General features: G+C 43.2%; 1 pseudogene; it reads left to right on the top strand.

Moving 5' to 3' along the window:
* The first annotated feature begins 6,193 nt into the window (after positions 1–6,193).
* The window catches only part of LOC130135879 (putative disease resistance protein RGA3), a 42,471-nt pseudogene continuing 20,910 nt past the window's right edge, over positions 6,194–27,754 (top strand).

Genomic DNA, 27,754 nt, shown 5'->3' with positions numbered 1-27,754 from the left:
TGACCAGACCTGAGGCGTAGGTTACGCGGGTCAATGGAAGGGAAAATGTCCCGAGGCGCCGGTTACGGACCGAAGCCCTGAGGCCCTTTGATCCGAGGCGAGCTGAGGCTGTAGCGCAGGGCGCGGGCCGTGAGATTGGGCCCGAGGCGCAGTGGCGCGGGCAGTGTGAAAGGACCTGGGAGGTCGTGGAAAGTTGTTCGACCACGCATGCGAATTGTGTGTGATTGAATTGATTGAACTGATTGGACTGACTGATTGAATGTGTGATTGAATTGGTGGAATTGATTGAATGGTATGGCTTGGGACGTGTTGACGGCGGCCATTGAAATTGATCGAATTGTGTGGCTTGTATGCCTGTGAGACCGGACTTGAGACGTGTTGACGGTGGTCCGTGAGAGGAAAGTTGGTTGAACACGTGTGTGCAATGTGATTGATTAGATTGGTTAAATGTACGTGTGGTTGCTTGGTTGAATTGGTTGAATGTGAGTGGGAACGTGTGTACCGGGTGATTGTGATAAGGTGGTGAACTATTCTTGCATTGTCATGTTTGGACTAGTATGCAGGGTTGGCTCGTGATTCGAGGGCAAGGTAAGTATAATGATGTGAACTCTATATGTTATGGGGTAGATTGCGTGTACGACTTGTCTGGGTACGCATTGGCCTACGTGGGATATAGGGGGTTGCTTATTGAGACTCGTTCTCACGGTTATTATATAACCATTTCAGATCCGCGACCATGAGTGACTGGAGATACTGCAAGGGTATCTCGGAGATCAAGGACGGGTCAAGTTGCCCCATATTTTTGTGTGCCCCTCTTTTGTATAGTGAAGTAGGATATCCAATCACTACTCCGTTTTGATGTTGTGTATTTGGAATTATTGTTTTGTGCTATCCCTTCGTCATATTTTATTGTCCGGGTTGTTTTATTTCGCTTCCGCTTGCGTAGTTCGTTTGGGTCGGCGACGCGTCCTGGGACGTCGCGTTCAATACGACCGTCGAAGGGGTGTCGCGAGCCCGTTGGGGTTCGGGGCGTGACACATAATTTATGCATAATTTTTTCAAAATCTTTTAATATTTAGTTTTTGCATTTTAAAAAGCATAAACAAACAAATCCTAAGAAAACTCAGCTAAGACTGATTATCGTGATTACCTTCTTTCGTTCTATTTTATTATGTGTCATTTGTGAAACCAAACTACGCATATATACGTAAGATATGAATAATGAGAAAGTAAGATAAAATGGAGCTTAATGGTTGAGCCATATAATTACAAAACTTCAGTTCTTCCCACTTTTCTTAACATTAATTAGACAAATTGCTTTAAAATAAAGCAGAAAAAAAGTAATCATCTCATTTAATCTAAGATAATGTTTTTTAAACAATACATCAACTTACCTTATTTACTTAATTGGATGTAATCTTTCATAAACATACATATATACGTGGCTTTGCAATTGGTATTTGTCATTCAAATATTTTTTATTATGTATTATTATTGTGCACTTGTATAATCTCCAAGAGAGTTTTTGTACAATAAATAAGGTGGGCAAGGAGAGTGAACTTCCTTAATCAAACTGTAATGTTTTGGTAAAGTACTAGCAATAGTGTCACGTGATAATATGAAGGAGAGTTTTGAAGTGGAACTGTGTTCACGTCATAATGTCAATAAGTACATTATGTTACCTACACATATACAACTTCCTATTTTCACAGAAAAAATCTCTATCCCTTACATATGACCATACATGCACATATATGTTAGTAACTAATTGTTTCACTGGAATTGGATTCAATGATGAAATATTTTTTACCAAAAGTTGTTTTTCGATTTTTTTATAAGATGAGACAAGTTTTATGGTGATTCCACGCACAAGGAAACCGACAAATATATTTCAACAAAATTTAATCAATGTCAAAGTACATGAAACTTTGCCGAAATGTAATTAATGACAAGCGTAGTGATATGAAGATACAAAATCGGAATTTAATCGACGACGAAAATCTAAAAACTGCAACTAAGAGTCTAAGATACTTGCTAGAATTTAATCAATAACGAGATATCTAAAACAACTACGATACAGGAAAGATAATTGGGAGATAATAATTAAGCCTTATCATTACAAAACTCAATTCCTTTTCACTTTCCATAACATTAATTAGACATATTACATCATAATAAAGTAGAAAAAAATTTAATCATATCATTTAATCTAATACAATGTTTCTAAAGCAATATATCAATATCAATTTGCCTTATTCATTAAATCGGATGCAATCCTTCATGTGTATATATATATTGTAATTAGTATTCGTCATTTAAATTATTTTTTATTGTCCATTGTTATTATACATTAATATTATGTTTATGAGGGTTTTTTTTACTATGATTGAGGTAGGGTGCCTACATTAAGTTTCATGAAATAAATTGGGTGATTGGCCATTAATGAGGGATAATTAATAAATCAACATTTGATTTTTTATGTCTAGAGTTTCAAAAGCGTCTGGTTTCTCTCTTCTAAAATGCAGAGGAGACTGACCAAAAAAAAAACCAAAAAACGCAGAGAAGGAGGGAAAAGATAGACGTGGTGCTGAACCAAGTTAAAAAAAGAAGAAGAAAAAGTGATGGTTAATAATTAACTATGATCGAGTTAAGTTACTTTTTGACCATGTTAGTCACGTGGCAATTATTATGTTTCGTCTTCAGTTAACCTCATGCTTTAGATGGCAGTACAACTTCATACACATGGACCCTAGTACTATGCCTCAGTGAATAGCCGTGGGACCCAACTCCAGTGTAATTTGAAGACGTTGTCCAATCCGGCTTCGCCACGTACCAACAGCATCTCCAAGTGAAATCTATACGAAATCTCAAATCACTTGGCCCCAACGCATTTTACTCCCTGCCTTCTTGTTTTGCTTCGCGTTGCCAAATATGTTTTTTTTTACCCTTTTTTATGGTTGCCTTTGGGAGAAAGGAGACGTAAGGAAAAAGGAGACACGGCAAATCGGAGGCTCACAATACCGCCTGTAGTGAATTTCAATCTTTGCGCTCTCACAAGCCTCAACAAGATATCTAAGGGTTGTGTTAATAGATTTTTATTTATATATTTTAAATCTAATCTTGTCTTGGACAAGTTTTTACATTTTTTTTGGCGGTCAAATTTGTGCATGATTTCTTCAAAATCTTTTAATATTTAAATAATGTTTTAAAATTTTTGTTTTTACATTTTTTTTGGCGGTCAAATTTATGCATGATTTCTTCAAAATCTTTTAATATTTAAATAATGTTTTAAAATTTTTGTTTTTGCCTTTTTAAAAAGCATAAAAAGCAAGTCCAACGAAAACTCTGATCATCATGATTAGATTGTTTCGTTCTACTTTATTGTATGTCATTTGGTAAACCAAATTTTGTATTTGTATCATGTATATATATGCGATAAAGAGAAAGTAAGTTAGAACGGAGCTTAATGGTTGAGCTATATCATTACAAAACTTCATTCCTTACCACTTTTCGTAACATTAATTAGATATATTACTTTAAAATAAAGTAGAAAAAAACTTAATCATCGCATTTAATCTAAGATATTGTTTTTATAATAATACATCAACTTACCTTATCTATTAAATTGGATGTAATCTTTCGTGAATATACATATATACATAGGTTTTGCAATTGGTATTTGTCATTTAAATATTTTGTATTATCAACTATTATTGTACTCTTATATTATCTTTAAGAGGGTTTTTGGACAATAAATCAGGTGGGTGCCTATATTAAGTTTTATGTAATAAATGAGGGGGTGGTCTGTTAATGAGTAACAATTGACAGATTAATATGTGATTTTTAATATCTGGATTCCCGAAAGCGCCTGGTCTCCCTATCTCTAAAATCCAAAGTAGGAGGAAGGAGACAGAAGAGGCACAAAATCAAAGAAAAATACAAAAAAAAAAGCGCAAAGTGATGTTAATAGGTGACCATGGTGGAGTTATGTTTCTTTCTGGCCATTTCAGTCATGTGTAGCAATATGACTTTTTACACCACCGAACTCATCCTATCCGTCTTTGTACACGCTATCTAATCTAAATTCACCAAGTACCAGCGAAATCTCCACCCTAAATTGTGATCTCGGGCCTCGGCCCCACCTTAAAGATACTTTTGCCGAGGACTTTGTATAATACTCGTTGTGTGCCACTTTTTCGGTTTTTTTTCTTTTATTAATTTGAATAATTGGTATATGCATGTCGTTCTTTCTTTTACTTAGATGTGAAAAGTGAGGGCATTCGTATAGCATAAGCCCACACAACATTTTCACTTTCCTATCATGAAAAAAATTATAAAAAAAATTATACATATTACGTAAATTGTGCGAACTAAGTAGCGCCAAACACTTATTTCGCCAAAAAAAAAAAAAAAGTAGCGCCAAACACTTGTAGACAAAAAGTCAGGCTTACTTTAGTGAACAGTGCATAGGCGAGGTTGGTTTTGGGCTGCAACTTTAGCAACCAGTTGGTATTGTTTTTGTGAGAACTGTCGAATCACCGTCGCCACCAGCGGATTGACCGGCTATGTTGCACCGATACCGACACGCGACAAGTGATACGATACGACACGACACGCGACACATCAATTCTCAAAAAATATCATTTTCCGACACGTTGGGACACATATATTAAGTATATATTTTTAATAATTAAATATACCATAATGACCAAAAACAATTGGTTTATTATAACCCATAAAATCATTAAGTTCCAATAAAAAGATGAACTTGACTAATTTAGGTTCCGTAAACTCATCCATCGAAAAAAGCACATTTACAAATTCAATTAGGGAAATAGAGTATATGCGATATGTAAACTTCTCCTCAAAATTCATGTTCTCATATTCCAATACATAAGAAAAAAAGACGCAGCCCACCGCAATTTCTTTTCCCCATCCATCTGACCTCCCCATAAGAAAAAAAGACGCAGCCCCACCCATCTGACCTACCCCACCACTTTTTCCTTTTCCCCCAACCCACCCACACACGCCCCCTTCCCCGACTTCTCCCTTCTTCCCAGTTCCCAGCCACCACAATTTCTTTCGAAACAGAGAGGTGTACCTGCAGCGACCGGCGAGCGTGAGCGGGAGAGGGAGCGGCGAGCGGCGAGCGCGAGCTGCGAGCACGACCGGCGAGCGGCGCGGAGGACGGGAGTTCGTCGGTCGAACAGAGAAGTAAAGAGGTAATCGTGTTTTAGCCCTAATTTGGAGGTCGACGCCATTTATTGTTCTCTGTTTTTATTTTTTTACAAATTTACTCTTCGGACACGCCGGACTCGCGTGTCGGAGGCGTGTCCGGAGGGTTGATTTCGTGTCGGAAATCCGACACCGTGTTGACCGAGTGTCGGAGGCGTGTCCACGCGTGTCGACGTGTCCGACACGCATGTCGGTGTCGGACACCGACACGTTGGCCATTTTAACGTGTCGGTGCAACATAGTTGACCGGTTGGTCAGGATCTTTCGCTGAACCTTCCCGTGACTCTCTTGTTTTTCTAAAGCAAAACGACGACACACAGAGTTAAAAGGCATGAAAAGAAGAATGCACAAGAGAGACACCATACGTGGATGAACAGTAACATCGCAATAATTGAAGTGATTGTCTTGAAACGTATTGTCGGTAAGGTAAAAGGAGAATTACATCTTGTCGGAAGAGTTGCAAAGAAGAGTTACCTCTCCTACCGCATCCTTTATGTAATACAATGACTACTACAAGTCTTTCACATTTGACTTTTAATATGCAGTAGGTAAAATCTCCATTGTAATCTCATCAAATATAAATAATATTATGTTTGATAATAGTCGTGATATTAAATGATTTTAATTGATCAAACGTATTGTATGATTGATTTTTTATTTTATATAATGGGCTATCTAATTTATTTACACAAAAGGAACTCTATGCTTCATGATGGTCCTTCCCTTTCGCTAATCGAGGGATTAGCCTTATAATGTTTGTTGTTAGAACTCAAATGTAACATTTTTATTAAGGGTGAGCAACCGGGTCGGTTCAATCCGGAACCGAACTGAACTTGCCCAACTTTACACTTGTTCACACGAGAACCGCTCAACTCTCATGTAAAAATTCTGGGAGCCAGCCTTAGGAAGAACCGGTTTGAAACAGTTCAGAACGATGCTAAATCTTTTATATCTAAGACCCTCGCTACTTTCTTTTGGTTCTCACTCTCATCGCTAGCATCTCTCTTAGACTCTCTAGTCTCTCAACTTTCCCCAGCAGTGCCCTCGATTTCTCTCTTTCTGGAGTCTTGCCGACGCTGTCTCATCTCATTTCTCTCTCTTGGTCTTGCCGACACCGTCTCCTGTCCTCCTCTCTTGATCTCGCCGGTTGTGGCCTCGCCTTTGTTGGTCAGCCGTCGATCAGCCCACGATTAGCCAGGTTCGTTCTTTCTCATAGCAACTAATCAGAGAGCTTTTCTGAAGATGAATAGCCCGATGAAGCAAAGAATGCTTAGGGAAACTATCAACGTCTTTTATTTGGATTTAGAGATATGACTTCTATGGTGTAAACATGGCCCTCAAGATCTGCATATTTAAGCTATTTAGCCTTTTCCAAATTGGGCACATGAAAACATATAACATGTCCCGATTTCCAAAAATTCTAAATAGAGTTCAAAAGGGAAGATTAGCCAACTTCAAGAGCTGTTTTACCTTTCTACGTATGAAAATTTAAAGTTGAAAGACATCCTCATCAGCTTGCTTTTATTAGCCCCCCGCTCATTGGGACTTCAGTACCAAAGTATAATTTCTTTTTTGCACAGAAAAGGTTTCATACTCCTTCATTCACGATGATACTTAGTAATCTTTTTCTTTCTTTTTTATTCGGGCAAAAGCAGAGATTCATGAAGATAAATTTTCTTTACCACTTGAAGTTAGATGTTGAAGTTGCCCAGACAGCTATAATAATTTTCCATCCTTTTCAAGATCCAAATCTTATTACACTTAATACTCGATGTCTCTGGTAAACAAGTTGGGCATACACGTGAACGTGCACTGTCTTCTATGGAAAGCTTGTGATGAAACTAGGAAAAATGGGCATCATCAGAAAAAAGCTAGGCTTTGTTCTTTAGCCCCCTTCAGGCGAAATTTTTATTTGCATCTGCTGAGAAAAATAAACTTTAATTTTCATTTTCTGGACCACGTGGGAGGGTTAACTATGGTTTGCCAATACCTAACATTTTTTTTAATTAAACAGGGTTGGTGGTAATTACTTTTTATAAGGCAAACACTTACTCATCCCATGAATAAGTTACAAACCACATGTTATATAAGATTTACTATTACATCGCAAAAACCATCGATTTTGTTCAAAGTTGTCTTTATATATATATGGGACGATAAGAATCAACCTAGAAAGGTTGCCTTTTATATAAAACGTTAGTAATCATGAAAACAGGTCAGTACTTTTTCATTAGCTGAAAGCCGAATTTCTTGTAGAAAGTTACTAATCACATGAAATTTTGTTAGTTACTTACATACTTACAAGTCACATAATTTCTTTCGGAAATCCCAGTGAGAAAAGGAGGAATTAGAAGGAAATGAAATGACATAAAATTAACTTGGCATCCATAAATGTTGAACATGCAACTAATGTGAAAGGGGAGTTATGAGATCCATCAGCTAATCATTATTAGGTATGAATAGAATGTGCAACTCCATGCCATAGAGGAGCTCGAGCCATTAGATCGGACGATCAAGGTAATAGTGGTGGACGACCATGGGTCAATGAATGCCACCAAAGGTCTAGGCAGTAGTGGGCATCGATGGAGGACCATTGGAGGAGCTTTGGCCAAGCGATGGCGAGATGGATGACGATAAACAATTGTGAAGAAAAAAAAGAAAGAAAGAAAAGGAGAACATAAAAATAAATAAATAAATAAAAAGACGGCGTTGTTTTGTCCACGTTAAATCGTCAACCGTAACATGTAGGATGGCCAACAATAAGTGGACCACCACGTTACTAATTTCAGGTGATAATTAGTATGAAGTCACCAATTTCAAGTGATAATTAGTATGAAGGATTATATTGAAATTTTACGTAAAGATTTATGACTATATTGATAAAATTGAAAAGTGTAAGACTTGTTAGAATCCGTAAAAATGGTTTGTGACTAAATTTCGTAATTTTCCCTAGAAGTCTCTAGCCTTCGAACTGACTAGATTAATATCTTCTGATGCACAGAGAAGACAAACAAAGAGAGAGAACAAAAATGGCGGAAGCTGTCATCATCAGCATTGCTGGAGAGATCATTACTAATCTGATTACTCAATCACTAGATAAGGTTGGAAAGTTATGGGGCATCAAGCATGAACTCGAGGTGCTCGAGGACACTGTCTCCACTCTTCGGGCTGTATTGGACGATGCAGAGGAGCAATCCAACCAAAGTCGCCAAATCCGAGTTTGGCTTGAGAAATTGAAAGAAGCATTCTATGATGCGCAAGATGTGCTTGAAGAATTCAATATTGAAGCTACACGACGAGAATTGAGGGACCACAATGCAATGATCAAGGAGGTAAAGGCATTTTTCTCAAGTTCAAACCAGCTTGCTTTTAAATTGAAGATGAGTTACAAAATAAGAGTAGTGAGGGAGAGAATAGAAGTCATTAATGCCGGTAGGAGATTCCACTTGGCTGAGCGCTCCGTGGATTCGCGAGTAGAGAGAGAGTGGCAGAAGAGAGAAGAGACACATTCGTTTATACGTGAGGGAGATATTAGAGGGAGAGATGATGATAAGAAGACGATCATAGAATTCTTATTGGATTCAAACGTGAATGAGAATGTTTCCATCCTTCCGATAGTTGGTATTGGTGGGCTTGGAAAAACAGCTCTTGCTCAATGTGTGTATAATGATGAGATGGTCAGTAAACAATTTAACTTGAAAATGTGGGTTTGTGTCTCTAATGAATTTGACACGAAAAATATAGTGAAAAATATCATTGCTTGTGCAAAGGAGAAAGAACCAACCGAGGTTTCGATGGAACGGTTGCAAAGTGAACTGAGGACCACAATTGATGGAAAGAGATATCTCTTAGTTTTAGATGATTTGTGGAATGAGGAAGGAGAAAGATGGTCAAGCCTGAAAACTTTATTGGTTGGAGGAGCTAAAGGAAGCAAGATCCTTATAACTACACGCCTTCCTTCGGTTGCGAAGATCACCGGCACTGCTCCGCCTCATCTTCTTGGGGGCTTATCCGAAAGTATGTCTTTTGATTTACTAATGCACATGGCTTGTTGTAAAGAAGAGGAATTACAAGATCCTGACATGCGAGCTATTGGTAAAGATATAGTTAGAAAGTGCTCTGGGGTTCCGTTGGTTGTTCGAACTGTTGGGAGTTTACTCTCTAAGAAAAGTAAGCACGAATGGTTGAAATTCAAAGAAAATGAGCTCCCAGATGTGTCTCAAAGGGAAGACAACATAAAATTAGTTCTTAAGCTTAGTTATGACCATCTTCCTTCACATTTGAAACAATGTTTCGTGTTTTGTTCATTGTTTCCCAAAGATTATGAGATAAAGAAGCGGACTTTGGTCAATCTTTGGATGGCAGGAGGATTTATCCAGCCATCAAATAGAAGTCAGCATTTAGAAGACATTGCTCATGGATATTTCATGGATCTACTTTGGAGCAACTTCTTCCAAGATTTTAAAAAAGAACCTTTCACGAACGAGGGGACTTGCAAGATGCACGATTTGATGCATGATCTAGCTTGCTTAGTTGCGGGGACCGAGTATTGGGTGGCATTGGACGACACAAAATCCATACATGAAAGAGCTCGTCATTTATCTCCTCGTTTAAATTCCAATATTATGGGTGAACTTCCAATCTCACGCTTGAAAGCAAGTCCCCTGAGAACATTTCTGTCTGTCGCTAGATATCGGGAAATTGGATCAAGAGGACCAACAAGTGAAGCAGATCTACGCCTACTCATTCAAAGTTTCAAAAAGTTACGCATATTGGGTCTGTATTACACATATGTCGGGAAGGTGCCAAGGTCCATTGGTAAGTTGAAGCATCTCACGTATCTCGATCTCTCTTACAATTTAGAACTCGAAAGGCTTCCTAACTCCATTACGAGATTGCAGAATTTGCAGACACTTAATCTCAAGGGTTGTCAATTCCTTAAAGAATTGCCGAAGGATATAAGGAAGTTAGTCAACCTTCGAAATCTAGACATAGATGGTTGTCGTGAACTTGGATATATGCCACGCGGACTAGGGCAATTGAGTTCTCTGCATAGGCTAACACGCTTCATTTTGCCCAAAGATAAAGCTCTTGCTAAGGATTGTTGTGAACTTGAGGAGCTAAATGGACTTAATGACATCCGAGGAAGCCTTAGCATTGAAAATTTGGGAAGCGTGACGGATGTGGTAGCGAGAATCCAAGGCGCGAACTTGATAGGAAAGCATTCTCTGGAATCATTGCAACTTAAATGGGGGATTTCGATACCGATAATGCAGTAATCGGGAATAGAGATGAAGCGCTGTTAGGTGGACCGCAGCCGCACTCAAATCTGCAGAAGTTGACGATCTGGGAATATAAAGGTGAGAGCTTTCCAAAGTGGATGACGGAAAACCTTACGGCTTCCTTGCCAAATTTAGTCGAGGTATGCATCTTCTCTTGCGGAAGATGTAAACGTCTACCTCCACTAGGCCAACTACCTCGCCTCAAGACTTTATCGATTGGGAGTCTGCCTGAATTGGAAGACATCGAGCCAAGCCATTCATCCACTTCAACACCACCATTTCCTAGCCTATTGGAATTAGAGATCAATGGCTGTACGAAATTGAAAGCCATGCCACAAACTCCACGTCTTGAGAAATTGGCGCTGGTTGCGTCCAACCCAGCATTGATAAATATGATATTTGAGCTCAATAAGTTGAAGAGCCTGGAAATCAGCGATACGGAGCATCCAGAATGTTTGCTTGAGGAGTGTTTGAAAAGCCTCACCTCCCTCGAATCTCTTCACATCATTAGATGTCATCGGTTAACTTCCCTCTCACTGCAGCATCTATCGAACCTCGTGCATCTCTATATTTGGGATTGTGAGGAGTTGGATTTATGCAAAGACGAAAGCGGCAACATCAACAACGACTTGGATTTTCATGGAGGACTTCAGAATCTCCGCTCCGTGGATCTCAGTCTCCTTCCAAAACTGGCGTCTCTCCCGCGGTGGCTTCTACGGGTCCGCAATGTCGAGCGCCTCCATATTGGCAGGTGCGACAATTTCAAGGATTTACAAGAGCTCGAGGCCCTCCAATCACTTCAGCGGCTCACAATCCTCGCGTGCCCCTCGCTGACGTCATTACTCGAAGGAATGCGAAGGCTCGCATCCCTTACTTACCTGGGTATCTTCGATTGCCCAGAATTGGAGAGGAGGTGCAAGAGAGATGGAGGCGAGGACTGGGACAAGATCGCTCATATCCCCCGCATACAACTCGGATGAGGGTTGATCGACCCCCTAATTTTCTTTACTGAAGGTACGTATGTGGGGGGCACCTTGTTCCCCCAGGTTTTTTACTTGAAGAACAAGTCTCGAATCGTGTGTTTCGAATTGCGTGTTTCGATTAATTGATTCGATCGGGGAACACGAATTAACCCTTGGATGAAAAACCAGCACGATTTTGCAGGCACGGGTTGGCTCTCGCTTGCTTCTGGACACAGAGGGAGAGAGGAGGTCATCGCGCGACCAATACTCTACTAGGATCATCTTCATCGACGAAGTAGTCGATGAAATCACTCTCATCCTGGCATGTTTTGATGACGGGAACCGTCGTCGTTCACGGCCTCCAAGGCTTCATCGTGCTACAATGTCTCATTCCTCCTCCCGCTTGCAATGTGTTCTTTTTTTGAACTGATCACCAAATGTTCGTTATAATGCCCGAACGAAATCGGAATACAATTTTGAGAAGCATTCTTATGCTTTAGTGTCTGGAATGATCGTTGTGTAATATATACATGTTCGACTCACTTACGGCGTCTCTATTTCCAGTGATTTTAGACTGTGGCCGAGATCTCCATATGCCATGACTACTTCATTTGTTGTTCAAATCCATCCTTATATGTTGTCTCTGCTTCTGATATTCTGCCAGGTATTGATTCATGTTAATCAAATATCTAGATGAGCAAAGCATGTCAACTTACGCCGCAAGCAATGTATACCCAAGGGGAATCATGAGTTCGTTTCGGCTTCTGACGAATTATATTCGCTTCGCTGGGTTGAGATTATGCTTGCTGGTTGTTTATTCTCTTGCTCTGCTGATTGGTATTGTGGTCTTACTTTGTTATTGCTATAGCGATGCTTGATAATTTTGCGCATCCGAATTTGATTACACTCGTCAATTTCCTTTGAGCTGCCATTTGGAGGATTTCTCAATTGCACTGATTGCTATTCGCCATAGTGGCCAGGGAAGCTTTCATATTGATATGATAGGATAGCAAATTTCTCGAGAGGCAGATGCGCCTATTGGCATGCATTATAATGTGATTTTGTCCGAAAATAATATGAAGGTAGAACCGTTTGAGGTGCAAAATACATGGACTGGTGAATTCTGACCGGGGTAAAGAGGAGTGATGTCTTACTCTTGAATCTATCGAGAGCCTAGAGGGTCTTGCCTTAGATGGATTACTTCTTTGCCATGAACTAACATTAAAAAGTATGAGGAAAGAATAAAAACAGAGTGCAATGAGGTGTTTGGTGAGTGCTTTTGCATATATGTGTGTAAATGAGTGAAGATTAGAGAAGTGTGTATTTTTTAGGTAAATCTTCACAGCGCCATGCTAACATCTTCTCTGTTTAGTATTCATGCTTTGACATCGTAAAAATATCAGTCCTCGTTTTATAGGTGGTGAATTGGTCATTGTCCATTCTTGCACACGAGTCCTATATGAAACTAAATCAATACTGAATTATGTTTGCCAAAATTCGAGTATAACGGTGTTGATTCTGCTGGTCATATGCTTATTGTCGGATTAAACTTGTTATATACTCTTGTTGGATTAGATTTGTCATCTTTCTCTGCTAGTGCTTAAAATGTTTTGTTTACTGGACATGCCTCACTTGTGAATGAACAATGGTGTCTGCTGAAATCCGCTGAGTACGCTGCCGAGAGCTTGTCTCTCGAAATGGAAGCTCGGAGAAGCTCGCCAACTGCGCTTGACAAGGCCACGATCGTAACTGTGGACTCTCTATCCTTCTCTCTACATTTTGTTGCCTTCAGTACATGTGTTTCTTCTTTTCTGTCCGTCATTCACATTTTTGTTATTGCTCTGTTTCAAGGCCCCACGAGGATGAAGTCGAAGTTGTACAGCACTGGGTGAAACTCCTGCTGTTTCCGCATCCGCATTGCTCGCAACTTGAAAGGTTTGAGTACGGGTATATGCATGTAAATTTGGTAAGGAAAGATCAATTCACTGCAGGCGAATCCTTCCTTGCCTATTCTCTCTTTTTCTTCGTTTTCATCTTGCTATCCTGAGTTGGTATTATGTTGTGATCGTATTTGGAAAGCTTGAGGTCTTGAATATTTGAAGTCCCAAAAAAATTGGCAAAAGAACACTATAAGTGCCATAACTTGTGTACGGCGCTCACTTTGGTGCCATAACTTTTTTTCGGATCACTTTGGTGCCAAGTCGGAGGAAAAACGATCACTTAAGTGTCATAACTTTTTTTTGGATCACTTCAGTGCTAAAATTTTTGAAAAACGATCACTTAAGTGCTAAAATTTTTGAAAAACGATCATTTAAGTGTTAAAATTTTTGAAAAACGATCATTTAAGTGCCAATCTCCGGTGAGCCACGTCGAGCAGAAATTAATAAAAAAATGCCACGTCGATTTCCGGCGAAAAATTATGTACGGCACCGGAGTTGGCACTTAAGTGATCGTTTTCAAAAAATTTAGCACTTAAGTGATCGTTTTTCAAAAATTTTAGCACTAAAGTGATCCAAAAAAAAGTTATGGCACTAAAGTGAGCGCCGTATACAAGTTATGGCACTTGTAGTGTTCTTTTGCCCAAAAAAATTTGTAGTAGCTGCAACTCTTTGGGGAATTATTGATTGCTTTAGGGGAATTGATGTCTTGCGATTTGTGAAACCGAGTTTTCAGTAGGCTTTGCTTAACATTTGCTTTTCTTCGGTCCTCCTACCAATACCCCTCTGGCATGTGATGAAGATAAATACGATCTCTTACCTCAGCATTTTTATGGATAGCCAGGGATTAAACCAAACTTTTGATTTGATATTAAATCATGATTGGAGTGTCTGTTTTGTTTCTGTTTTGCAACCTGAACGTTTATTCATATATAGCTGATACTTGCATATACTTTTTCATAAAATGACTGGGCAATGAATGGGTGTAAAGAATACAAGTCAATTTTGAAAGAAATAGAACCATCGTCATGTTTAATCATGCTGGAATGAAATTTGGACTTGCTGGCTTATCTAACTGGAGTTCAGTTTCGACTTGTTGTGATGCCATTTTTCTCATGTGAACATGTATGATGATTTAGGAGAATGTTATAGTGAATTGGTGATAATTTTATGAACAAATAACCATGTTGCTGTGCCTTGAACTTGCTGGATGTGGGCTGTCATCACCATTCCTTTGCTGGTCACTCTCTTTGGGGTGTAGATTGAATTGATCCGAAGCCCATCCAAGTGTTGCTCTAATTACCCGTGATGTGGTGTTTGTATATTAATGATTTCTTAATCATTGGGCATATTTGTTTCCAATTGCTATGATTGAGGTATATTCCCGTACCTCACTTGGCTTCTAGCCGACCCCAATAGGCTAATGGCGACTCCCGTTTCATATAGAATATTCATGGGCTAAATCAAACTTAAAATGAAACTCAACCTCGTGCAAGATAAGGGCTTAAGAGAGCCCACGCGTAATCGATGGCCTTCGGCAAGCCTTTTGGGCGTTACATCTAAACTAGTCTTTTCCCTGACCGCATCGCGGAAAAAGCTGTCTCGACAGTGTGATGATAGAATGTGCATTTTTTTGGAGAAATTAAACAGAAACATAAGTTAGCGAAGAGAGAGCGAAACATAAGTTAGCGAAGAGAGAGCTCGAAAAGTACTGTGAGGAACAGTGCATGCAAACCCTTGTATAAAATACACATTTTTTGTGGTTCCCATTTGAGCAGTTGATGGGATTGGAATCAAGTGTAGGGGAGAAATGGCTTTGATTCAGGTGATTCGCGCAACTCTTGGCTTCTCTGCTCCTGCTATGGAGCTCGGCTTGCTCTTTTTTTCCTTGTAGCTTATCCTCATCCATGAGATGGAAAAGTCACTTCTTGAAGGTAACGCCCCGTTCTGTAAATGTTGTTTTAGTATAACTTTTTGGATTTACTTATATTCTATCTCCAGTAGAGCCTGCTGGTAATGTAAGATTTTGATGAAAACTATTGGAACATATATCAGTTATTTCAAAACTTGATCCTTAGACTTGACTCGGATGAGACTGATTATTGGAACTCTCTTTCGGAGGTTGATCATTCGCTTCTCAGGTGAGATTGTACGATGTTGGGCGAATGTCTGGCCAACACTATTCAACAGCAGAACAAATAATTAGCAATAACACAAATGCTAAATTATGTATGTTGACAACTGAATTTTTGCCAGCAAGTTGAGTATGCATTTATTAAAAAAAAATAAAGATAAAGAAAAAATTGATAACAAATAAAAAAACAATGGATTAAAACCAGGGCCAATCAAACTTCAATTCATTAAATCCAATTCATGAAGCCCATGAAGCTTGAGAGTTGGACCCAGCCCAACAAAGCCCATAGCCCAGCCGCCTTTAGTTCCGGTCGGTATCTTCGTCCAATCCATGCTTCTTTCTAGTCTCGGGCCTCAGTCGGGCTCTCTTCCTCACACACCTCACGCACAAAGCTCGGCAGAGGATAGACTCACGCTCATTTTGGAACAGTACGTGTATGTGTACTTTTACCAAGATAAGAATAAAGCCTAAATTTTTTTTTGCATGTTTATGTGATTTGATCATGGCAACAAAATCATGATCCCAACTCACGTGGTATCAGAGCAAGTGTTCCTTAGTTCCAATCTTTCAAGTCGCTATTTGCTACCTCAATTATATATTCACGCTTTAGTTTTAGGTCAAAATCTAGTCTACGCGTGAAGGTAAGTGTTAGAATATTTAAATATTAAACTACATATTCATCTCACAGTTCGAGTTTATAATAGCTGTGGTCCCACAAAATTTTGCCAAGTAGGCCGCGTTACAAGGAGATGGTCCAGTTCCTGCAAAACCCGGTCATCAGTTCAACGCCGGCCATCGAAATCACCATCGAGGAGCGGTACCTCCTCTTTGTGGCCTCGACGAATGTCGTCGTCCGCTGAGTTGCACGGTCACTACTGGTGTCCAATCTGCTTCTGATGCTCCTGGTTTTGGCTCTGTTCAGGTGCGATGGTTGTACAGCTTTCCATTCGTGCCCAATTCAATAATCTACTTGTGCATATCTTCGATTACCTCGGCGTCACGCTGGACTTCGCGGCTTCGAACTTGATCTTCGTTCTCGTCAAAGGGGAGCCCCTGCTTGACACGATTAGTCTACCGCGAGACAGAGTTCGCGATCTCCACTATCCACACGATCCTCTCGCTCTCCTCGAAGGCAAACAAAAGAAAACATGTGGGCCTCTTCGAAGTGTTGGATCTGAACCAGCCAGTTGGTTTGGAACTAGACAGGGTCAAACCCGTAACATCAAAGCTTAACTTTGACCAGGTTAAACAAACCATGCACAAAGTTCGCCAAGTGCCCCTTTTTTCTCTTTCAATACCCCAAAAAGGAGAAAGCGTTCTTCCTCGAAACAAATTCATACAAATTAATTTGGCATTTGGTAAATTAATTAGATTATTGGTAACTTTCGAACAACACTTGTAAAATTTAAAAAGTTAAGGAATTTACTAATTTATTTGGACTTTGGTAACTTCCTTACAATATGGGTAATCTAATAATGTTAATTGCGAAATTTCAATGAAGTTGGTAATTCACTAAATCATCGGTAAATTCCTTAAAAGTTTTGGTAGTTTATGAACCATGGTTGTAAAATTTGAAGAAGTTGGTAGCTTACTGTTTTTTTTTCGGAAATTTCCTATACGGTTGGTATTCCACTAATCCCACTTGCAAAATTACAAAGAAGACAGTAAGTTACTAATTTAGTGGAATGTTGGTAAATTTATTAAAGTATTAGTAAGTTGATTGTATAATTCCGGAAGAGTTGGTAAATTCACTAATTCATTTGGACGTTTTGGAATGTTGATAATTTTTTTTTATAGTGTTGGCAGTTTAAAAAACAAGCTTGTAAAAGTTGAAAAGGTTGGTGACTTACTAAGTTAGCGGCAGGTTGGCAAATTCTTTATAGAGTCGGTAATTTACTAATCAAACTTGCAAAATTTCAAAATAATATCGCGAGTTACTAATTTTGTGGACCGTTAGTAAATTTACTATAATGTCGGTAAATTACTAATGATACTTGTAGAATTTTACAGGAGTTGATGACTTGCTACTTTGTTTGGACATTGGTAAAATCCCGACAATATTGGTAATTTACTAAAGGGTGAATTGACAAGTAAACGGTGATATTTCTTTACCAATAGTAATCGAGGATTACCGGCAACATTAAAACTTTACCAACACGGAAATTTTTCAGCATTTATGTCTGAAAAATGTGATACATAAAGCCAAAGCTGGCAAGCTAACACCTGCCTTTTTTTTGTTTTTTCGAAAGCTAATGCCTGCTTTGTCAGGCCCCGAACCCCAACGGGCTTGCGATACCCCTATTGCGGTCGTATTGAACGCGACGTCCCAGGACGCGTCGCCGACCCAAACGCAAGCGGAAGCCGAAATCAAATAACCCAGACAATAAACAATGACAAAAGGGTAGTACTTGTACAAATCAATAAACCCATATCATTAGCTTGAGACCATAAAATTCATACATTAAGTTTCTAGGGTTAGCATCCACCTTCATCATAAAAAAGAGACAGGTGGCAGGGTAGACTACGGAATACACAAAAAGGGCTCCACCAAAAGATTCTAAGCCTAGCACCCAACACTCCTACGGTGCCCAATCCGAATTAGACCCTGAAGACTCCGACTCAATATCGAAGTTGATCTTGATCGGTTCGTCCGAATGCTCGGGCTCGAGCTCCATAGGCTCCTCCTCGGGCTCGGGCTCGGGTTCTGGGCCAGGGTTCTCCGGTGGATCGTCGGGGTCCGTCACCTCGCCATCGGGAGTATACTTGTCCCAGGGCTCCCAATTCACCGCATCCTCACTACCATGCTGTAGCCTCTCAAAACCACGAATTGGCCCAGTAGTCTCCAACTCGACACGATGAAACCAGGCCAAGTAGGTGTGGCGCTATAAGCCCTCTAACCCCACGTCTACCCAGACTGTTGTAAGGTGCCTAATGTAAGCCTAGTTGGGACCTACCGGATACTCAATCTCCTCATGTACCGTATGCATGGGGATCCCAAAACGCCTAGCTGGCGGCATACTCAAGGGTGGGGATCTGAAATGGTTTGCATTACAGCAATGAGAATAAATCTCAATAAGCAGACAACCTATACCCCACCTAGGCCAATGCATACCCAGACGAGTCTAACATGCGATCTATCAGCCAATACATTCGAATCCACACAAACAAACTTACCTCGCCTTAAATCAAGCGTCAACTCTGCATATTAGTTAAATCACCATAGTGCGATAGTAACTCAAGAATGTAACACAAACACTCAAGCACCATAACCACGTACATTCACTCAATTTAACCAAACACATTTCGCATGCGTGGCCAAGCAACTATCCACAACCCGCGTCAACACGCCTTAGGCTCAACCCTCCGATCAATCCGGGCTCAGTCCCGCATAACCACGCCTCAGGACATTTCTCTTGACCCGCGTAACCACGTCTCAGGTCATTTCTTGCCTTTCTAGCTACACCTGCGTAACCACGCCTCAGGTTGGCAGCCCTCCGATCAATCCGGGCTCGGTCCCGCGTAACCATGCCTTAGGACATTTTTCCCTTGACCCGCGTAACTACGCCTCAGGTCTATTCTTGCCTTTCTCGCCACACCCACATAACCACGCCTCAGGTTAGCAACCCTCCGATCAATCCGGGCTTAGTCCCGCGTAACCACGCCTCAGGACATTCCTCATGCACATACACCACAACACAATTCGCCATTCTAACACGTCGTACTAATCAAATTCAAATCGCGAATTTACCACACTAGCCTACCAATCCGACATTCAAGTTGGCACATTCAAATGTCAATTTCACCCACAAACGCCACGACAATCCGGTCATTGAACCCACATAATTCAGCTACTAATTAAGCCACACAACCACCACAATTTAATCCACCAATTAGCCACTAAATCTATACTAATTAACCCCTAAACAAGTCTAATAATACAAAAAGTACTTAGTAGGATTTAGGGAGTCACTTATCTAAGTTTGGCCCTGGAAAAACTGGTAAAGGGCCCAAAATGGCCCAGGGGAATAGTGGCGGCTCGGCGCGGGAGAGGGCGCAACGGGTACGGTGGCCGGCAAGGCGTTTGGCCATGGCCGGGGCGCTCGGCACAACCCTCGGCCAAGGGCGAGGTGCTCGGCCATGGAGGGTACTCGGCCAGGCGACGGGCGAGCGAGCAAGCAAGCGGCTGGGACGGCCCGGCACGGTTGGGCGAGCTTGGCCATGGCTTGGGCAGGCGGTCTGGCGCTCGGCGAGCGGTTGAACTGGCTGGCTGGAGAGCTGGGCGGCTAGCTGGGCGGCAGTGGTGGCGACAAGCAGCTGCGACAGGGCGAAAGAGATCTTTGGGGCGACAATGCAATGAGCAAGCCGGGCTAGGCGGCGAGCGAAAGGCTCGGCGAGAGCGTGCAGCGAGCGGCCGCGTCGTCTGCTGGGCGACGGGGAGTGACGGTAGCACAGGGGAAAGGCTGGGGTGGTGGTGGCAAGCCGGAGGCGGTCGAGGCGGCACGGCGGTGTCACGGGCAGTGGGGTGAGGCCAGACTGGTTACGGCGGACGCGGTGATGAGCTGTTGTTCGCGGCGAAGGAGAAGGGGGGGAGGGAGGAGAAGGGAAGTCGGGTCGAGGGAACCGGCTGGATGGACTGTGACATGCCGAATTTCGGCCCATTTTTGGGATTTATAAAACGTGTAATTCGTTAGTGTGCTTATAGTAAAATCTCGCCCGGGAACTGATCACTCTCGGTTGTTATTTTTAAATTAGAGATTTCGCTAAAATCACACTCGATCGAATTTGGTCGTTATTTAGAACCTAAACTTTGGTGTCAAATTTTTCGGAGTTCCGGGACGAATTTAATTGGACGGTGTCGATATTATTGTGGCCAACCTCGATATTGCTCGGAATATGTGTAAAGTGAATTTTTGACCAGGTGCAGATTTGGACAAGTAGATCTCCCTCGGAGTAGTGTGATTTAATTAATTTGGCATTTGTCTCTTATTATATTCTAGGATTAATTTTGGACCGTTGGATCGTTTGTGGGTTCGAATCGTGGGCCGTTGGATCGCGATGATGACGTTTGACTTTTGGCCCCCTCTCTCTCTCTCTATCCTCTACGCCTGTCCACTCCCCCCTGCATGCTCAGACCTTGCCCCCTCTCTCTCTTCCTTTCCTCTTTTCCTTCTTCTTCTTCTTCTTCTTCTCTTCCTTCTCTTCCCCGACGGCATGGCTTTTGCTTCTTCTTCTTCCCCGCTCGACCACCTGCTGCTCGCCGCTGCCAGCCGCTTACGCTGCCGTCCGCAGCCGCCAACCAGCCCGACCGCCGCGCCGCGCCGCCCGTCCGGCCGTTTCCCCCTCCTCTGGCTTGGTTGTTCTTCTTCTTCTTGTCGCGCGCAGCAGCAAGTCACCGCCGTGTCCGCCGCGGTCTGGTGTTGCCCAGCCGCTCGTCGGCCCGTCCTCCGTCGCCCGGCCGCCCGCGACGCCGCGATGCCGCTGCCAGCCACCGCGCGATCTCCTCTCCCCCTGTTTCTCTCTTCCCCGACGCTCTCCCCTATTTCGGCAACTGGCTTCGCCGCGCCACGCCGCCCGTCCGGCCTTTTCCCCCTCCTCCGGCTTGGCTGTTCTTCTTCTTCTTGTCGCGCGTAGCAGCAAGTCGCCGCCGTGCTCGCCCGCAAGCTCTGGTGTTACCCGGCCCGCTCGTCGGCCCGTCCTCCGTCGCCGGCCGCCCGCAGCCTTGCCCGTGCCGCCGCCGGTGCCGCGCGACCTCCCCTCCGCTGTTTCTCTCTTCCTCGATGCCTCCTTCTTGTTTCGCCAGCAGCGGCCGTTGCTGCCGCCTTCACCGTCCGGCCATTTCCCTCCTCCTATTGGGCTTATTCTTTTTTTCTTTGGCGTCGTGCGCAACAGCCAAGTCGCCGCCATGCCCGCGCGGTCCGAGTGTTGCCCAGCCCGCTCGTCGGCCCGTCCTTACGCCGGCCGCCAAGCGATGCCGTGCCACTGCCCGGCCACCACGCGACCTCCGTCCCTTTGTCTCTTCCCCGACGCCCTCCCACTGTTTGGCAATCAGCCCATTGCCGCCCTGCCACCGCATGCCCCCGTCGCACCCGTCTTTGTCCCAGCCACGATTGGGCATGCCGCTGCCGGTCGTCCGGCCAACTTGTGGCCGCCCGGCAAGCTCGTCGCGTCCGCTTCCTCAATTTCCACTCTTCTTCCTCACCTCGCCGCCGGCCGACCTTAACCTCTCCGTCCGCTCGTTGCCGCCGCGTCGCCACCAGCCGCCACCAGCCGGCCACCCGGCCCGGCCCAAATTGAAACACCCGATCGTGGCCGGCCCGTTGCCCACGCGACCAAGCCGCTCGACCGCTGCTCGGCGCCTTGCTCATCCGACCCGGCGCCTTGCCCGTCGTCCAGGCGCATTGCCCATTCAGCCGGCCCGTCGCCCGGGCCCATCGTCCATTCCGTTCGGCCATGCGCCCCGGGCACACCGTTCGGCCACCGCGCCCGTGGGCCAGGCACATCATTCGGCCACTGTGCCCGTGTTGGCCGGCCAACGCGCCCATTGGCCAGCGCCCGTGCCTAGTCCAGCACTGTCCACCCGGGCCATTTTAGGCCCGAGCAGATTTTCTCCGGGCCAAAACCAAGTAAGTGACCTCCTATTCCTTATTTAGGACTATGGATATTTTTAGACTTGTTTAGGATGTGCTTGGTACCGGGTTAGGAATTAAATTAGGCGTGGGCTAATTTGATTGATTGTGCTCAACTTGTGAATTATTGTGGCGGTAATTGTGTGGCTAATTTAGTGATTGACTGAGATAAATAACATGACTGAATTGTCGTGGCGCTTGTGGGTGAATTGGATTAATTGAATGTGTTGACTTGAATGTCGAAATCGTGAGCTTGTGATTTGAAATTGGGATGATTGTGGGTGCATATTTGTGGCTATTGTGGTGAGTCAATGATTGGCTTATCGTGGCGGTTGTGAGTGGAATTAATAGCTGAATGTGACCGACTTGAAGGTCGGGTTGGTGGAATATTGTGGTGAGCATGCCTTGAGTTTGATTGGTACGACTTGTGAGAATTTCGAATAATGTTGTGGTGCATATGCATGAGACAAGCCCGGATTGATCGGAGGGCTACAGACTTGGGACGCGTTGACGGCGGTCCGTGTGAAGGCATGAATGGCCGGTGTGCCAAATGGATGCGAGCTTGAGACGTGTTGACGGTGGCCCATTAAAGGTGTGTTGAACCGGGACGTGTTTATGTCGGTCATTAGAATTGAGCCCGAATTGATCGGAAGGCTACGGACTTGGGATGTGTTGACGGCGGTCCGTGTGAAAGCATGAATGGACGATGTGCCAAATGGGCCTGAGGCGCAGTAGCGCGAGCAGTAAGAATGGACCTGAGGCACAGTGGCGCGGGTCGTGAGAAAGATGTTCGGCCACGCATGCGAATTGAGTGTGATTGAATTGGCTGGTTGAGCGTGTGATTGAATTGGCTGGTTGAATTAGTTGGATTGATTGAGTGCAAGTGTAGTTGGTGTTTGAGCGATTGTGATGTGTTATTTAATTACTATTATTGCATTATCACTTGACGACTAACGTGCAGAGTTTACATGGGCTTGATGGCAATGTAAGTATAATGATGCGAATTTTACATATTATGGGGTAGATTGCATGTATGACTTGTCTGGGTACGCATTGGCCTATGTGGGGTATAGGGGGTTGCTTATTGAGACTCGTTCTCACAGTTATTATATAACCATTTCAGATCCGCGACCATGAGTGATTGGAGACGCTGCAAAGGTATCTCGGAGATCGAGGACGGGTTAAGTACCCGGTATTTTGAGTTCCCCTTTTTGTAGAGGAGTTAAGTTTGTGAACTATTGTCTCTTTTGAGGAATGTGGTTCTGTTGTTGTGGCCTAGCTTGGGATTGTCTTTTTGTGAGCGTCGTATGTATCTGCCAAGAGTAGGAATTACAGTTATTGTTTCGTTCTACTGCTACCCCTTGTCATTATTAATTGTCTGGGTTGTTTCTATTTGTTTCCGCACGTGCCTAATCTCTGATGTTTGGGTTGGGTCGGCGACGTGCCTGGGACGTCGTGTTCAATGATCGACCATCGAGGGATGATCGCGCGCTCGTAGGGTGCGTGGCGTGACATTCCGGTTGATTTGGTATCAGAGCCAGGTTAGCTCGAACCAAGATGGTCGAAGCCTGGAGTGATAAGGAGCGATGACTTTGGCGTAGCCAATTAGGGAGACTCGTGTGCCATGCGTACCCCAGACTGTGTGATTGTGATTGTTGAGTGATTTTTATGCAATATTACGTGAGATGCAGGTGCGTCAGGACTTGAGGTAAGTGCACGAACTTTGTTGGTTGTGATTAGGTGTTGTTTATGATTGGATGTCTGCTTAGTGAATTATTGTTGTGATTCACTGTCTAGGGCTTTAGACTGGTATAGTTGGCCTAGGTCTTTAATTCCCGAGGGGAATTATAGCAGGTAAGTGGGTGGTGTGAATCCTGTGAGTAAGAGTAGCCGAGGAAGAGGTCGAGGTCAAGGTCGTGTAGGTCTGCAAGTTGGAGTTGTGGGGGATCCCAGATAGGATGAGATTTTGAGGGCACTCGAGGAAGTTGGAGTTTTAATGGGAAGGCAGACTGAGCAGTAAAATGCGACTGTTGCTACTAATGCTGAGGCCGCTGTTGTCGCCGCCAATGGAAATAACGGGAATCATGGGCATAATAGAAATGTTGGGAATCAAGGTCAAGGGCAAGTTAATGCAATCAGATAGATGCGTCAGCTGGTTGGAAAAATATTTGAAATTGAAACCTCTGAAGTTCGATGGTAAATGTGACCCTGAGGCTACATTGCTTTTGAGGTATTCGGGTGCACTGATGAGGAGAAAGTGACCCTGGCTATATATCAACTCTAAGGAAATGCAAAGGATTGGTAAGAGGGCCCCCGAAGTAGGATATTTCAGAGGGCATATTTCCAAGCTGGGGTGTCGTTATCGAGGCCTTCAATGTGAGGTACTTTCAGAGAGTGGGCGAGGACAGAAAATGACAGAGTTTCTTCGGCTTTGCTAATGTCAATCGATCAGTACGATGTCAAGTTTGTAAGGTTGTCTAAGTACGCACCAAGGATAGTCAATGATCGTGTGGATAGGACAAGGAGGTTCTGGGATGGACTGAAATCGAATCTCCGCAGTCAGTTGATGCTAATGAACTTAAGGGATTGTAATGAGCTGTATGACAAGGCTTAAACGGTTGAAAGGGATATGAATGAGAGGGTTATCGTATATGGATCGCGGTACACGCCAGCTAGGGACAATGGGAACTTTGGGAAGAAGCTTATGACCGAGAACAAGAGATTTGTCCCTCTAGTAAGAAAAAAACTTTGGAAAGCCGAGCTACTACTCCAATGCTGCATGTCGGTCTTGTGGAAAGGGGCATAGGAATGACTATGGCCGAGGTAGAAGTGGAACGTGTTATGGATGTGGACAGTAAGGTCACCAAGTGAGAAATTGCTGAACCGATAGGTTAGACCACTGATGCAATCGCAGAGATCGCATTTAGGACATTAAGCGGGAGCTGTCCCGCAAAATAATCAGAATTGACTACTGACGTAAGGAAAGATGTACGCTGTGGTGGGGAAGGAATCAGAGGATGTGCCGCGAAAGTCTAGATGTGATATTGGGTGCAATAGGAGATGATTTTGAAGTTATCGCTCGAGTGGTCATGTAAGACTTATAATCAATTTTTTTTGGTGAATAAGCGCAATCGGTTTAAGGATTTATGGATTACTGACGATATTCGTGGACGGGTTGGGAAGGATGAGTGTTGCTTAGGAATTACAGATTTTGTAAAGAACCGATGTGAGTTGTTTTTGGGAGACTGTTAGATTGAAATTGGATGAATTGAGCTTTGTCTTTGAGGTGTGGAAAGATAACTATCTTGTGATTAACTCGTTAGTTAAGGAACCAAGGCTCGAGGACATAGCCGAGGTGTGTAATCTTCCCGATGTCTTTCCTCAGGAAATGCTGGGATTGCCACCTAATAGAGAAGTGGAGTTTGTGGTTGAATTAGCCCCAGGGATAGAACCGATCTTGAAAGTGCCCTATAGGATGTCATTGTCGGAATTGAAGGAATTGAAGGTCCAAACGCAGGAGTTATTGGATAAAGGTTTTATCCGCCGAGTGCGTCTCCATGGGGAGCGCCAGTGTTGTTCGTGAGGAAAAAGGATGGATCATTGATGTTGTGCATTGATTACAGACAACTAAATCAGGTGGCCATTAAGAATAAGTACTCACTACCAAGATTGATGACCTGTTTGACCAGTTACAAGGGGCGTCAGTGTTTTCTAAGATCGATTTGAGGACTGGCTATCACCAATTAAAGATGAAGAAGGATGACGTACCGAAGTCGGCATTTACGACGAGATATAGACACTACGAGTTTACGGTGATGCCATTTGGATTGACTAACGCCCCTGCTACATTTATGGATTTAATGAATCGGGTATTTAAGGAATTTTTGGATCAGTTTGTAATCGTATTCATAGACGATATCTTAGTATACTCAAAGAGTTCCGCCGAGTGTGAGTTACATTTGGAAAAATGTTCTACGGACCTCAAGGGAACACGCACTCTACGCTAAGTTTAATAAGTGCGAATTCTGGCTTCATCGAGTGGCGTTCTTAGGACATGAGATACCCGGGGAAGGAATTGCAGTGAACCCGATGAAGATTGAGGCCGTCGTGAATTGGCCAAGACCGACAACAGTAATCGAGGTTCGGAGCTTCTTAGGTCTGGCAGGTTATTACAGACGTTTCGTGAAAAGGGTTTTTTTTTTAGCGTTAGCTACACCGTGGACGCGTTTGCTAAAAAAGGAAATGGAATGTGAATGGACGGATAAGTGCGAAAGGAGTTTTCAAGAGTTAAAGCAGGGGTTGACAGCCGCGCCAGTATTGACAATCCCGTCAAGACCGAGATGTTATGCGATCTACAGTGATGCGTCGCTAAGAGGATTAGAATGCGTGCTAATGCAATACGAAAGAGTAGTGGCATACGCATCGCGACAATTGAGACCGCACGAGCTAAATTATTCTACACACGATTTGGAACTGGCCGCGATTATTTTCGCCCTTAAGATTTGGAGACACTACCTGTGTGGAGAAAAATTTCAGGTTTATATGGACCACCAAAGTTTAAGGTATCTGTTTTCCCAAAAAGACCTTAACATGAGACAGCGTCATTGGATGAAACTCCTTAATGACTACGACTGCGATATTTTATATCACCCCGAAAAGGCTAATAAGGTAGTGGATGCACTGAGTTGGAAATCGAGCATCGTGCATATGATGGTCAAAGAATGGACTCTGTTGGAGGGAGTCTGGGATTCAGAGTTTAAGTTTGAAGTGAGCTATGTTTCAAGTCTATTTGCCGCATTAAGGATTGAACCGAAAATCCAAATTAAGATTAAGGCTTTACAGTCGACGGGCCCAAAGATCCAGAAGATTCTGGAATTGGACATCACCCAAAAAAAAAAAACCGAACTTTCAGGTATCCAAAGGTGGGATTATGAAGTTCCGTGGAAGGTTGTGTGTGCCTGATGATGCAGAGCTTAAGGAGGAGATTTTATCATAAGCCCACCATAGTAATTACAGTATTCACCCGGGTAGTACGAAGATGTATCAGAACTTACGACAGCATTATTGGTGGAACGGCATGAAAGTGGACATGGCCAAGCATGTAGCTAAGTGTTTAACATGCCAATAAGTGAAGGCGCAACATTGCAAGCCGGGTGAAATGTTGCAGCCATTGGAAATCCTCGAGTAGAAATGAGAATACATCACGATGGACTTCGTCATGGGATTACCGAGGAGCCAGAGGGGCCATGATTCGATTTGGGTGATAGTGGATCGGTTGACAAAATCAGCACATTTTCTGGCAGCGTGAAAGGACTTCGCGTTAGAGAGGTATGCAGAGCTGTACGTGCAACAGATAGTTCGTCTACATGGAGTAGTAGTGACGATCACTTCGGACTATGATCCTAAGTTTACCGTCACTTTGTGGAAAAGTCTTCAGACGGCATTAGGGACGGAGTTACAGTTAGCACGGCCTACCATCCACAAACGGATGGCCAGTCTGAGAGGACGATTCGGACTTTAGAAGATATGCTGCGAGCATATGTTTTGGATTTTAGGGGCAGTTGGGAAGAACAGTTAC

The sequence above is a fragment of the Syzygium oleosum genome, unplaced genomic scaffold, assembly GCF_021117445.2.
Source record: "Syzygium oleosum isolate NSW1041296 unplaced genomic scaffold, Sole_v2.1 Sole_v2.38, whole genome shotgun sequence".
NCBI lineage: Eukaryota > Viridiplantae > Streptophyta > Magnoliopsida > Myrtales > Myrtaceae > Syzygium > Syzygium oleosum.
Note: the sequence above shows the minus strand (reverse complement) of the source record. Positions and strands in the feature narration are given on the sequence as shown.